The sequence below is a fragment of the Mycteria americana genome, chromosome 9, assembly GCF_035582795.1.
Source record: "Mycteria americana isolate JAX WOST 10 ecotype Jacksonville Zoo and Gardens chromosome 9, USCA_MyAme_1.0, whole genome shotgun sequence".
Classification (NCBI taxonomy): Eukaryota; Metazoa; Chordata; class Aves; order Ciconiiformes; family Ciconiidae; genus Mycteria; species Mycteria americana.
Window position 1 is genome coordinate 20,530,762 of NC_134373.1, and position 15,754 is coordinate 20,546,515.

The 15,754-nt window shown below is 39.7% G+C and overlaps 1 protein-coding gene across 3 annotated transcripts in view; it reads right to left on the minus strand.

Moving 5' to 3' along the window:
• RAPGEF4 (Rap guanine nucleotide exchange factor 4) overlaps positions 1 to 15,754 on the minus strand; it is a 157,283-nt gene that overhangs the window by 64,070 nt on the left and 77,459 nt on the right. The window lies entirely within an intron of this gene.

A 15,754-nucleotide genomic window follows, 5' to 3' on the forward strand; every position in this document is an offset into this window, starting at 1 on the left:
AACATTTCAGTCACCTCTTCACTATCTCCCCACAAATGCAGGTAGCAGCTGAGAGAACGAACCTGTCGTTCCTACCTAGCACTCTCCACAAGACAGTACTGGCTGCCAAAGAGCAAAGTGCCTGCTCACGTCTCCTAACTGGAAAAGTCCAAACCTGACAATGACTGACCTCATGCCAGGTCTGTAGGCGACTTAGCAACACTTTGCAATTAACAAAGGACAAATTACCCAGAAGAGCACTTGTTTCTGCTCTTCATCTATGTTTACCAAACAATGCAAGTATTAGAAGGACCTGGAGCCAGTCTAGATAGTCTAAAACTGTATTACCAAAGCATCTTCAAACCGCCCATGCTCACAAAAGACAACCATATAGTTTCTTAAGAAACATCTGTAAACAGCAAAAGTGGGAAGCAGGGCAAGGTATGGACGGAGGAAAACACAGTCACAAGGATGTTCGCAAAATTAGGGAACTTACACAGAAACAGGAATTAATCACATCTTAAAAATCTTCTGAGTTTCATAAAACTACAGCACCTGTAATCTAAATACCCCAAACTACAAACTAACTAAACCAAGCAAAATAGACTAACAGAAATTGTCAGGACCAGTGGTTAAGACAGCTCAGTTTTATTCTTTTTCTCTGAATTAATTGACTGCATGACCTTGCACAAATCATGTAATCACACTGTGTTTCATTTTCCCTTTTTTGGAGAAAGAAATACTAATAATTTCTACCTTGTAAAATGTTTTGAATACTGTCAGCAAATGGGCTACTATCAAAATATTCAGAATAATGATGACTGGTTTAAAATCTATATTCTTTAAATGTAATACAATGTGAAGACTAAGCTGTATTTTAAAATACATTCTAAAATTGCTTTTCTTTAGTAATCTACATGTATTAATAGCATAAACAGGAAAATGTGTTCCTTTAAATTCTCAAATGCAATCAGTGTAGCAAATTTATTTCAGAAAGTTAAATTGAAATTGCATTATTAACACTTCTACAATGTTTCTTTGACAAACTGTACATGTCTGTCCTTTTTAACACAAAATGATTTAGCCATTACCAAAAATGATACTTCACTGTGAATGTCAAAGGGAAAAAGAATATTGAAACAGACTATGACCACTGCACAAAACCCCCCAGAACATGGCTAATGATGTCTTATTTTCCTGTCATTTTTCTACTTTCCTGCTACAATGAAGCAGCTGCTACAACTACACTGCATGCATTGAATAAAATGTCAGAAAATGCTAACTCTGCTGTGAGCGTTCCCGATATTCTGATAGAGGTGTGACTACAGTTGTCATAAGGAATCTCAAGTCAGCGTTGTCACAGGTTTCTCTGCTGCTGCATTTTTTTAACCTACAAAAGAATAAAGCATTTTTTTCATTGTCTCTCATGAGAATTACTGGTTTCTTTGTATCCATGGCTTTAATAGTATGTTTACCTGAAATTATTTACTTCTTGAGAAACAAACTATAATGACGAAGATGAAAAAGTATGATAAATATTAGGCAGCAAGGTTACTGTTTTTTAAGACCTGCCTCTCACCCATGCTATAGGTACCCAGCAACTATTCAAACTGAAGGCAAACTGAAGGGAAGTTAAGATTAATGAGCTTCTGGAGGATTTACTTCATTTGTTCCCAGATACCTTTGTAACTTCTGCACACATCTGCCACCTCCAAGTCTCCCAGGAGGCATGCCTCTAGACAAACAGGACTGGATGGGCTCTCCTATGCTTCGATCGCACCCAGATGCCAGAACTGCCCTCTGAGGACTAGGTGGTGCAATTTTAGATGAAGTAGTTTCATGCCAAACATAAGGGTGACAAAAACTGGATGGAGTGCGAACTAGGGGGTAAAATTGTGAACCTATTAAAATCAATGGTAAAACTCTTGACTTTAGTGTAGTCAAAACACCACGCAAGTGAGGCAAGAGCACCACCGTCTCCTGGGTGATAGTGGTTTATGTATTGTGTGACCCCAGCTAGTCATTCCACCTCTGAGTGTTTCAACTTCTCCATCTGTAAAATGGGGATGACAGTATCTGCTCACATCTCTGACAACTGATGAGAATGAGCAACTGAAAACACTGCTGAATGCTGCAACTGAAATCCTGGAAGTCTAGTGTCTACAAATCCATCCTGAGCATTTTATAATGATTTTTAACACAGAAAGGAAAAGTCATCAAAGTGAGACAGGGCTAGAGAGCATTGAAGGTTACCTCCTGAATTCCTTGGGGAGGTCAGCAACGAGGTAAAGCCTCTGGCAAGTGGGGAAGAGAAGTTAATTTAAACCCATTTTGTGTCTCTTCTGGTGATTCCAGGTTCCTTCCTCCAAGTTCAGGACAGTGCATTGTGTGAACATACATGAAATGAAGAAACATTGAAGGAGTACAGCACATCTGCCTCAGATTCCAGCTGCCCTATCTACCCATTCTTCTCCCTGTCATCCTTTTCAGAAATAAATTTTTGCTAAAAATGAAACTGAAAAGGAATAATCCAACAATATCCAGTGCAACAACTTCTGTTATCCTACTTCACAGAAGGAGATTTTTAATGATCTATGTAGATGTTTTCCATCTACATAGAATATATTTCCTAAAAAAAGGTAAACAGTTGTTTCTGTAGTATATGAAAGTAAACAGAGGAAGGAAATCCCACACTGATGACTAGACCAAAACACATTTTAAAAAAAGCACAAACATTCTTCTTTCAGCCAAGTATTTCTTTACTTCAACAGCTTTAAGTCTTCTGTCATAAACATAAAAACCATTAAAGCATTTCTGTTTAATTTACATATTTGTACGTCAGTGGAAAAGACAAGCATTCTGCTCTTGGCAAATATCCACAAAATAACCTTCTTATCTTCCTTAAAACTTCTACTTCCCATGATGTCTACAAAAAGCTTGTCAAAGTGGAGGGTGCTAATGTGCTGATCCTGCTACCTACCCTGTCTCATCCAAGTCTTTCAGACTGTGCAGTTTATCTATTGGGTGGTTTTGTTTCAAAATTGGATTGTAGTCTCACTACAGTAGCGCCTTGCTTCCTAGTGCTTCTGATGCAAGAGACAGCTCCTGTCCCTGACTTGGACGTGTCAGCAACCCCTCAGCTCTGCTAACCAGAATGAACCTTCATGACTAGACAGATCTAACCAAAGCATGGGGTGACCTCATTGCTACAACTTCCTCAAGGGGGGCAGCAGAGGGGGAGGTGCTGATCTCCTCTCTCTGGTGACCAGCAATAGGACATGAGGAAATGGAATGAAGTTGTGCCAGGGGAAGTTCAGATGGGACATTAGGAAAAGGTTCTTCACTGAGAGGGTGGTCAGTCACTGGAACAGGCTCCCCAGGGAAGTGGTCACGGCACCAAGCCTGTCAGAGTTCAAGGAGCATCTGGACAACGCTCTTAGTCATATGATTTATTTTTAGGTAGTCCTGCAAGAAGCAGGGAGTTGCACTCGATGATCCTTATGGGTCCCTTCCAACTTGAGATACCCTATGATTCTATGAAAACAGAAGGGACCTGGTCATGAGGGACAACATGCGTCTTCTGAGGACAACCCATCAACATCATTACCTTCTCCAGCTCTGAGGTCACAACATCCTCTGATTCAGTAACGGGCAAAGTCCAACGGCATAAATTCATTGGGGAAATACTGGCTAGGAAAGGTAAGGGCTTTTCTTTTTCTTTTACGGTAAAATCCAGTTGTGGTCTCACACATTTAACTAGCATGAAATGAAACTCGTAACTGCTGTATTAGTTAATCAATTAATTCAGTGTTCTTCAGATACTTTACTGGCAGTAATTGTATTGATTAAAAACATACAAAGGCATTTGGAACCAAATTATTAGATCTGAACAATATGGATTAATCTGCCCCGTTTTTCACATTAATTCCATAATGCAATGGGAATAATCAGTAAATAAAATACAAGCCTTGAGTTAATGTGCATCTGTGTGAACAGTAGGTATTCCCCAAGAAAACAGTAAAATAATAATACTATTAATTCCTGCCAATCTGAACTAAATATAATTAGCATTGGAAAATAGTAAATATTTGATATTTGTAAACTTGCTCCTTCCCTCCTCCTAGCTTCCTATGGCGCTTGCAGCTGCCTAACTTGATACCATTTAAACCAGGCCTGTTCACATTTGTTCCTATTGTTTTGAATTTCAGCTCATCTTCCCTGATAACTAGTGAGGGACAGACATTTCTAAACATACTCTGAGCTGCTTCTCTTGCTAAATGAATCTTTATTGCAACTTGAGAAAAAATTGGCTCCGCAAATGTACACAGAACACTGCAATAGTTAACCCAAGACCAATATGGAGAGGTGAAATCACTCTACCTGACATTTTCCCTAGCAAACCACATCTCTTTACATCCCAATTCACCATAGTATGTTTCTGAAAGAGATGACCTCTTTTTACCTCTCTCAGTATGTAGCCCAAGCTGTGTAAATTCTGTGATGTCTGGCTTTTAGGGATATCACAGAATCAGCCTTGTCCTTCTGAAATGGAAAGGGACCTATTGTATGTATGTTGTAATTTATCCCCTTTCTCCTATTTCTCTTTAATGTGGCATTAATTTTTACATCGTTGCTAAAAATACTGCCTCATCCAGCTGAAATTCTGTCCCTGCCATCTCTCAACCACTCACCTCCTTTTTAAACATAATCTCAAAATATTCTTTGGCTTAATTGACTCTTTAGTGTCTCTCTGTGGGCTGTATAAAGGATAAGGACTGTTGCACTATGTTAAGCAAATCACAGTGTGAAAATGTTTGCTGTTCCAGAGAATTTTAATTACTGTAATCCAAACCAGCTTGCCTGGAAATACTGAATGTACACAGAGTATTCCCAGCTAACTTGTGTTAAAAAAACCCATCATTTCTGCAATAATGTAGGAATCTTCATCTTCTCCATGACAGTTGGTGTAGGGGACTGTCTTGGGGAAAGGAAGATGCATCCTCCCCAGAAGAATTTCTGGTACAGTGAAGTCCAATATTATTGCAGATTGCCCTGTGTCTGTACTGCCACAAGGTCACACAGCACTTTCCAGGCAGCAATTCAGGTTCTCTACCCCAAACATCACAGCAGAAAAGCCAGACAAAACACAAAAGACAGCGTTTCAAGAACACTGACTAACACTGAAGAAACTGAACAGACTAAGTAGCATTCAGGAGCTCTAGCAAGACAACCTCCTGGTTTTCTTCTCCCTCCTCCTTCCCCCAGCTTGGTCCAGAATGCCAGGAAGACGAGCAAGCCATCCTATTACAGAGGCCCAGGACTGCTGTGGAGCAGTGGCTATACACTTACAGTATAAGGAAGCCAGAAACCTTACTGTTACAGTTTTGTCAACACGGGTTTTTCCAACATTCCCCTGCAGCAGCTAACAGTGACACCCAGCAGAGTGTGAACTGAACTGGGGGAAACAAAAGGGGGGGGAGGTGTTAGGCTCCTTTATCTTGTGGACCCCTACAGTTTTGCCAGTCAAGATGAGGTACCTTGTGCAGCGAGTGGCAATAGGCTTTTCTTAGGTTTATTTCCCAGACTCATTTGGAATAGCTGCCAGAACGCAGCAGCCTGCAGACCACAAGTTGAAAATCCCTAATCTAGACTGCCTCTGAACACAATTAAGACAACTCAAGAGGAGGGAGGGAGAGGGGAAGAAATATTTGCCTGGATCTGTATGTGTATTACAGCAATAACAGCAATACATCATACAAATCTGTATTTAAACACAGGAGACTGAAATCACATGGATTAATTTGTGATTTAGCAGCGAATTGCAATGGAGCTGCAAGCTGGCCTGACAAAACGATCCCCTGCCAGTTGTCCCTCTGCTTCCCCTGCAGCTGACGTGGGCTGGCAGAAATGCCAGGTTTGGGGCAGGAGAGAGTCTCAGTCTGTAGCTGACAGATCGGGTAGTGCTTTGTGGGAAGGTTCAACATCTAGGGCTGCAGACAGTTCACAGCAGCCTCAAACGGGACCGCTGTGGTCCATCCCCTCCTCGAACCCCACACCCAGGCTCTGCCCTGTTGCTTGTGCTGGCCCTGGCCAGGAAGCTAATTTTCATCCAAAACAGCAGAAAGTTAAGCTCTGAAAAAAGGTTTATGTGTTTCTGGCAGTTCTGCTCCCTTACCACCAGGCAAGCAGGAGACTGTGATGGAGGAGAGGGCACACGTAGCTGGATGCAGGAGACTGTGATGGAGGAGAGGGCACACATAGCTGGATGTAGAGAGAAGAGACGTCGGGCAGGACACACAGGCGAGTACAGGTGCCCTACAGTCCTGGTGCACTGGGAGCTGCTGTGGAAGGGCAGCCACAGCCCTGCAGCTCTCCCTGGGCCCAAATGTGCTGTGCTCTGGGAGCCGATTGCTCCCACCATCTTCCTATTGCACAGCCACCCTCTCCTACCTCTGCTCCTGGTGTCACTGCTGGCCTTCATGTGGCTCTAAGGTGGGCTGGGTCAGAAAACAGGTTCGGGTGAAAAGTAACCATCTGAGCCATTGTGCAAAAGGCTACAAGGGAAGAGTGGCGTGAGAGATGTTTCTTTAGCCCCCTCAGACTCAAGCATTTGAAGTCAGCTACTTTGAAGAGAGAGGATGGACAAAGCAGTACTGGGAGGTATACAAAGACTTAATCATAATTCTCCCCTCTTAAGCTACTGGCTCTTTGTCCATCCAGTTTTTTAAGGTTTTAATATTTAAGGTTATTATACAAATTGTTTCTATAATTTCATTTCCTAAGATGAAAACAAGTGTGGCTGAGTAATCCTAATTAGAAGCAACGTAATAACTGGTATTGGAAGTAAAATCTTTTTTTTTCCCCCCATTTTGATTTTGGAACCTAAATTATGTATTCTTTTCATTTTTCTACTAGCCAGCTCAGCTATGTGTATTTATATTTCCTCACTAACTGCTATCTTTAATTTTAAGACAGCTGCATCACTGATGATAAAGCACACAAAGATCAAACATGTTCACAATCTTGTGCCAAACTTGCTTCCAGAAGGAAATTTACAAAAAGAATAAATAATGAAAAGTCATAAATCATAAATCTTCAAATACCTGAACAGCACTTGCTCCTTAACCATCACTGGAGATAATAGTCCAATTACATTTTCAGCTCTGTCGTAGATATCTGACAGTTTTGCCTTAGCAATTCTAACTTGGAATGGCTCTAAATGAGCACCACAAACCAAACACTTGTTTTGGTGGTGGTGCTCTTTGCGTGGAGCCAGCACAACGGGCTCCTGGTTCTCGACGAGCTAACACAAAAAGAACAAAATCACTGGACAGGTTTTTCCTACTATTTATTAACCTCTCAAATTTTTGTCATCTGTACACAGACAAAAAAAGATGCTGCTAAATGATCAGATCAGACACATTGATTACTTCTTACTGACTCAGAACCATAATTGACTTTGTGGAATACCAATTTACAGCATGCATTGTAGGACAGGCAGTCAAAATGCTCTGCGAGAGATGATATGAGTGACTAGAAGGAATCTGATTTTAAGATCCCTGATCCAATTTTTCTGCCAAACTTGAGAAAATAATTACAAGATTCAAAAAAATTCATTTTGCTGTTTCAAATATAAGTGCCAAATGTGTTACTTGTATACGCTTGACTTGTCTGAAGACATGAACCTTGAAAAGGACTATCTTTTTTCCTCAGTATAATTACCCACTCTTTCTGCCTTTCAACTGCAAGAGATAAATGGAGCATATGTGCATGTTTTTTATGGGTTGGGACAGAATCACACAGAAGACACAGCCAAGGAGCAAGAGTCATCAAATGTGACTCCACAGTATATATTATCAGACTGCCCTTGCCAGCACTGGCAGGTAAGGCAATATGCTGTTTCCCCAGACAACTGGAACTGAGAGCGATGCTCCTATTGAAAGAAGGTCCCACACCTGCTTCACAATATTGAGTATTTTACGAATTCTAGCATTTTCTAGGCATTTCTGTTATTTTTCCACTGTTTATTTTATTTGTCTAAACTATGATAGCAACACTCATTCAGCTAGGCAAGAGGAGTCAGAAAGGGAAAACGTCTCTTCAGCCAAACTGCCTTTCCCATGCTACCCCAAGCACCTCCGTAACCCTTTTGTGGGGAGAAGTTACTCAGGGAGGAGGTGAGTACTTGTTTACTCTGCTACTCTGAAGAAGGACAAGAGTGTGAGTTAGATCCCCTCCAAATTACAAGATTAACAAAGAAATATATTTCACTTAGTTTTTCATTTGTCTATTGATTTCTGAACTTCTTCCTCCCCCTCCCAGTGTCTCTTAGGATTATCACACCAAGGACTGATCACAATAAGCTCCTGTAAGAAAACTCATTTGAAATGTATGAACACGTATGAATCCCATGCCTTAAAATGTTCTGAGTAAACCAGCATCTCTCTGTCTGACAGTCACTCCACCTTTTCTGTGACTGCAAGCTCTTTGTAGCAGAGGCCTCCATCCCTCCTTTGCATCACAGCACCCAGCACAAACAAGAATTGCAAGCCTTTAGGATACACATAAACTGCAATAAAGGCTGACATAAAAATTAAAAAAAAAAAAGCAAGAGAAGTGGAGAACACCAAAATAACAATGGTAACTGCTTGAGGGGACTCTTCATTGAGACAAATACTGGGGAGGTCATCCATATTAATACTCTGTAATTAATAGTGTAAACGTCATGGAACTACAAACTCATATAGTTTAGCTCTAACGTTGACTCGAGTATATGGATTGTTCTGCTGGTAACAGAGGAGCTCTCTCTCTCTCTCTCCTGTACCTCTCATTCTTCATCTTTTCACTTCTCCCTCATGATAAAACCCACACTACCTTGATTTGGATGTTGCAGGTAGTTTCACAATGACTCAGAAAGTCATTGCAGCATTTAAAGAAGGAGACAGATGCAGACACACTTTCCCAAGCTCAGTTTTCCATTCCTGAGTAAAGGGCAGTGGTTGCTTCTGGAATGTTTTGCAGCTGTGACAGGGAAGGGAGGCTCTGTCTTTAGGTGCTGACATTCAACTGTGCTGTGCTATTGGACACTATTCACTATTTTTCCCATTATTCATCTCCCAAGATAAATGTGGCAATTTGCTTATATTTTAAAAAGGAAATACACCTACATATATCTAATCCTCTGTTGTTATTGCTCTTAGAAAATGCGGGTAAAATTTAAAATAGGAATATTCCTTTAGCATCTGTAGGTTGCAAAATTTCGCCCTTTTCTGCAAAAAGTTTAATTCATCTACCAAGAGAAGTCTTGCCTCCATTTCTTACCAATCTCACTATCATTGTAGACAGCTCTATTTATCCTTAGAGCTGTCCTTAGAACCACCACAATGAAAAATCCTCATTGTAGAAAGAAGGTACCATACTTTTTCTTCCAAATTCATGGAAGGGCTTCAAGGACTGGGGATCCTTGAACTGGATCAAGTATGCACTGAAGAGAAATTAAGTTATTTTGACAGGTACCCTGGTAAATACACAACAACCTGGACCAAGGATTCTGTTCTTTTTCTCCACAATGCTACTCATTCCTGTATAGTAATAGATCAAATGAGAATCACTAATCGCATCTGCAAGTTTTATATTGGGACTACTCTGGCTAGTTCTGTATTGGTCAGATGGGAGCTCAGTTATATGATTAGACACAGCAGAAGAAACTGTTTCCAATAGAAACTGCCATTAGGGTCTCCAGAATTCAGGGTACACAATGAAATCGTGGGTCATAGATATTTCATAGACTATCAGGCAGCTGAACTGGATAACAGAAGATGGGGTGGTGCAAGATTTTCTTTGAGGCATCACTATTCACACTGGCATTTGGAAGGGAAGCCTACAGCTGTGTATCATCTCCATATGGCTGGAACCAGAGATAGTGAGGTACCAAAACCTTCCCTGATGGTTCTGCAACAATTTAGTTTATGCAAAGCCTACTTATGTAAGCCAGCAGACATACTAACAACTGTGCTTACATTAAAGAGCTCTGATGACATATAAAGACCTTCACATTTTTCATTATGAAGTTCATTACTAACTTATGAAAAATGTATTTTTCACGGACTCCTACTCATCTCACACTCCTGTCTTTGTTATCCCTCCTGCCATATGCTGTAACCATGTGACTCATTGCCAGGGACTATATGCACAGCCTCTGCACTAGCCAAATTATTACAGGCTGTGATAATGATTGAACCCTGAGCACTTCCACTTAGAGCAAAATGAAGAACTTGAACAGACCTCTAAGCAAATTACTTTCATATATGTGAAATTGGTGCCAAAATATCAGAGCAGCCCCTAAAAGTAATTGGTACAGTTAGGACTCCATGAAGACATTATTTAGAAATATTTGCACATAGTGCTTTTATGCAACCACTTTAAAAACAGAAAATGAAAGGGAATTATTTTTTTAACCCTATGCTAACACTGTATAGGAGAACTGACTCTGGCATAGAGCCCAAGAGAGGATAGGAATTAATGCACACGTATCACTGGACAGTTATATAAACCATCCACACAGAAAATCAGTTCTGTTATAACACAGTTTTCATGTGACTGTTGGGGAGGGTACCACTTCCAAACAAACACCTTGTTGCATCTATAATCTTGCTAGAACACTGCCTGCTTTCCTGCTCTCTCTCTCTTTTTATTCTTTCTGGTAGGCTCACAATTTCCTGAGCATGTGAAACATTTCCCTTCGCATTCTGTTAATGCAAATTCCACATTTGACAATCTACTGAATATGTTAAAAGATAAGCTTTCTTCTTGGTCATCTGGGAAAAGTAAATTGAAATACAGGGAAATCAGAAGTAAAATTATTGTGTTTATTGCTAGAGTAGCTAATATGGTGAATGAAGGTGATTATTACTGGTGTCTTGTTTGGGCTCTTCAAGGCTGCATCTAGTGAATTGTAATGTCATCTTTACAAACAGTATACTTTCAAATGCCCAGAGCTATATTTAAGTGCTTGAAAATTGAAAGAAGTGACTATTCATTTGCCTGGCAACGTTGAAAATTGCAATATTTTGAGGATTAACACTTAGATTATGTCCTTCTCTGTCAACTGAAAGATCTTTTCGATATAATTTTATTAAATGCATTTAGAGTTGATAAAATAGCAAATCATGTTTTCACAATCACTCCAGTTATTTAAATGCATAAAAAACAGCATGGCACCTAAGCCTTATTGAAAATTGAGTAAAGAAAAGGAATCTACATTTTATCACATCAAATTAACCAGGGAAGAAGACGGATGAAAAGGTAACTTTCAGAGGAGTATTTCAGCACATCCTATAGGAGCTTTGCTATACAAAATATCTTCAAATAAATAACTTCCAATAAGCTTCCAGTCTAGAGGATTTGGAGTCACTACGTGAAAAACATAAAGGGGACGTTTCAGCCTGTAAGCTTCACAAACTCAATCCATGTGTTTTTCGAATATTACTTTGTGCACTAGGAGGAGCTCCTGCAACTCTTTATCACAATAGAAACCTAAAGACAATATAGGGAACATAATGGAAACAAAGCATGAGAGAGATTTCGGAAAAAAGACATATTCTTCACCGAATAGCAAGAATGACTGTATGAATTTGCACAACTTAATCTGCTTATATCTTCTGTGTTCAGTATGGTTTCCTCAGTACAAAGGAGATGAAGAAGTGCTTTCGCCCTTTCAGGATGTGTGCTTCCAAATGAAGAGGGCACAAATTTATATAGGTTTTAAACAGTCACAGAGATTAAGTTGTACAAAAAGAAAGTTAGCATGGTTTTTGAGGTGAAATGTTGTTTTAATTGAGCATATCACAGGAAAAATATATGTCAGCAGGTAATCAAAGTCTGTACCATAATAAACACGAAGAATTGAAGTCCGTACCCATAATAAACACGGATAAGAGGACTTCATTAACACTGCTCAGTCAGCCTCCATTCTTGAAATTCTCTGCTTTTGAGCACCTAATTTTTCAGCCTTCCTTTCAAGAATAATTTTTTTTGGTGTAGTTTCTTGAGGATGTGGGGGTTCTTTTAGCAAACTGCAATACGGTGATTCCATTATGGAAAACAATATAAAACTTCAGCTTGGATCATTAGCAGGGTTAAGACTTTTTCACTATCAACTACTTGAATAAATAGAATAATTGTTATTAATCACAGATTTCTATTCTTTCTGTGGATCGTTCCTATGCCCTCTTAGGCACAGCATCTACAGTTTGCAAAGGAGTTTAAGGCATTTACTGATAGCAGAAAAAAGCATTCAGCACCATGCTCCATGGGAGAGTGAGATTCATGCTCTCGATGGGTCTGTCCTCTGTTCTTACCCACATTCATTCCTGTGTCTCTACAACTCATTTCTGCAATGCCCTCTTCTTTATAACTATCATATATCTCACGTCTCCAGAGAAGAATGGGCTATTTCTTTACTCATTTCCTACTTGGGCACCAGTAGAGGGTGTAAAAGCACAGGGGAAACAACTGTGGTTTTCAGTTAGTGTCTGGCTTTATAATAATCAGAAAGTTGCTCTAGCAACTAGAATGAGCAACTAGATTCCGAGAAAACCCGCACCGTTAAACATCAACACAGAAATGCCCAAGCAGCCCAGGACCAAAGATGAACAGCGTGGGAACCCTGCACACGCAACACGCACAGCCTGTGTGCACAAGCTTGCAGTTACACTGTAATGAGCCTCTAGTGAGCCAGTTTCAACTGAGATTTTTCAAGGCTTAACAATATGGTTTATTTTGTAGGGGGTCGCAAATGGCACTCCTTATGCCAGAACAAGCCCCGGATGTCGAGCTCCTAGTCCAAAGGACAAGATTTCTAGTGTATCACTGGGAAAAGCTATTTGATATGTGCTATGCATTTTCCCTCAACCTCAATGTCAGAGAGGTTTGATCCATTTCAATTTAAAAATCAGCCAGAAGCATACTCTCAGCATGGCAAATTCAGCATAAACAGCAAAAAAGTGGCCAAATCATAAGAACAGGATCTTGTAGTGGGAAGCACCACGCAACCCTGCTGCCAACTCTGCTGGTAATGTATGGAAACAGAACCACTACCTATTCTGTCTGCATGCTGGAACCCGACCTCCCCTGCGTTCTAAGTACTCTTCTGTATCTTTTCCAAAAATGTATTTGAAATTATTATTGATTTTGTCATTTTGGCTTTAGGGTTATATTCATCTCACAGATGCAGCTATATCCAACTCTACCCCATGAGAATTTTCAAAAACTAGAGGTAGAGAGACTGGTGTACAGATATTAGACTGACTACTTAAAAAGAACAAAGCTGTACTATTTCCTCCTATGTAAGACAGCTTTAAACTGACTTTATTTCCATTCCCCAAAATATAACTGAGGACAGTAGCATACTCTGTCTCAGTATTTTATGCTCAATTTAACTGCTATATTGCATTAAATGATGTGCAATAATGTAACCCTAAATGCAAATGAATTCGTGTTTGGTAAAAGAAAATCTCTTTGCTGCCTTCTCCAAATAGAATTTTTTAATAGATTTTAATGAACTACGAAAACCAAACATCCCCATATGGTGAGAGAATTTCAAGGCATGTATTAAAAGAAAAATCTTATGTTACTCATAAAAAACTAATAGACGTGACAGGAGCAAAAAATTAAGCTATGAAGATGAAACTCAAATAATTAGCAAATATGGAAAATCATCTATTACAGTGCTTGTAAAAGACTCAACACAGACTAAAAGAGAAAACCATGCATTTCATATTTCAAGAGTGGAATATATTAAATTTCATTTGAAGCAAATTATTTATAGTTATAAACTTCCCCGGAAAATTAAAACACCACCCCCCCCCAAAAAATAAGTGCATCATTATGATCAGAACTACTGAAGATATGATATTATCTCCTTCTGTTTAAGAGTGTAATGTTTTCCTACCATATAAAAGATTTTGAGGAACTTTCTCTGAATCTCAGAAAGTTCCTCACTCAGTCTTTTTCAGGACATCACAGAGTAGCCTGCAGGCCTCTCCAAGCTGTATTTGCTGCCAGTCCCATAGGCATCATTCCGGCAATCTAATGATATAAAGTAGTCTAAAGATGTCCTGCAAACACTTCCCTTTCCCTGGATGAATGCCCTTCCCTGATGCAGTAGCCATTTTGACAGTCATATATTACCCTAAATTAAGCAAAATATATAAAATCTACAAATACAGGGCTGTTTTCTGGTACCCTGTTATTTTGTATTTCGAATAGCTGGCAACAGTTCTGGGAATTTGGCCCTGCAGTCCCAGTGTCTCCCTGATCATTCAAAACTGACTGCAGGGCATGAAGATCGACATGTTGTGTAAGCACTATAACAGTTGTACAGTTTAAAAAGGTGGGAATGAAGCTTGCTTGCAGTAAACAAAATACTCTGCTGCACTTACCTTTCACTTAACATAGAGCGAGCTGTGGTCATATGGCAAAAACACAGAACTAGGATTCATGAACCATTTCTATGCTGTGTAGGTTCTTCTGCCACATTTGTCATGGGACTGGCTGAGCTCCTCCAGGATGAAACAAGGTGACAAGCATCTGTCACATATTTATTCTCTCAGCTTCTCTCCACAGAAATGTGTACAGTGTGGGAGGGAGAAGGATGGCTGTTTTATATACGTGTCTTGGAAAGGAAGCTAATATGGTTTGCAAAGGACCTTATTCCTGTAAAAGTCATTGAACAGTTTGAGCCTGCCCCAGCCAAGTTCTGTCTCCTACCCAGGTGAACACTACTTCATGCGGGAAGAGTCCTGTTGTGCTAGAAAAGCCCAGCTATTGGCAGCAGTATTAACCACTAAACTTTGCTCAGTTTCTAAAATACTTTGAACCTGTAAGTCTATACCACCCTTAGCTGAGCATCACTGCCCATTACTGGGGGGATATCACCTTCTAGGAAAGACAGATGATTTTACCTTGTTACCTCTATCTGCTTCAGAAAATACAATAACATATTTTAGTTTGGATTCTACACCTGGTACTTTCATTGAGATGTCAAGCAAGACCCCTGATCCGGCTTAACTCCCAAGGTAGCATGGAAATGCCAACATCTCAGAGAAGCACTGAGACTGAACTCATAACTGCTGCTAAAATGCTTACAGAATGAAAGCTGCGATCTAAGTGTGTAAGAATTATTACTCAGTGCATGGAAAAATGTTTATTTTCATACAGGATAAGGCTGTGTCAGGAAGTGGTATAGCATTAGTGAGTAAGACTCTAGAAAAAGGTACTGCATACCGTTACATTTATACATTTAATAAAGGCTGAATGTGACAATTAAGAAAGGTCAGTACCCTTGAGGAAGCAGGACAGACAGACAGGGAGAGGTGGAAGTAGTTATTTTCGCATTAAGGAAACACGCTAAAATATTCATTGTCTTTATCTGCTGTCAAGACATGTTTTTTGTGTAACAAAAATACCTTTAACCTTTTAAAGACATCACACAAATGCATCCAATTAAACTCCTATGTCGAGAAAGAAGGCATCCAAGCATCTGTTTATTACTGTAACTTTTCCACTCCTGCCATAAAAACATCTAAAAGTTATTAATCTTTACAGCAATGCCTGATACTATTTCTTCCCACTATTATAATTACTTTAAACCCAGCATAGAAATATTCATGAGTTCTTTCATGCGGGTCCTCATCTGGTGAAACCGAAGGCACAGAACTATTTTACAAAGGGGAACTGGGATGTAAAGCTGCTCTCTGAACACAGGAGAAAATTC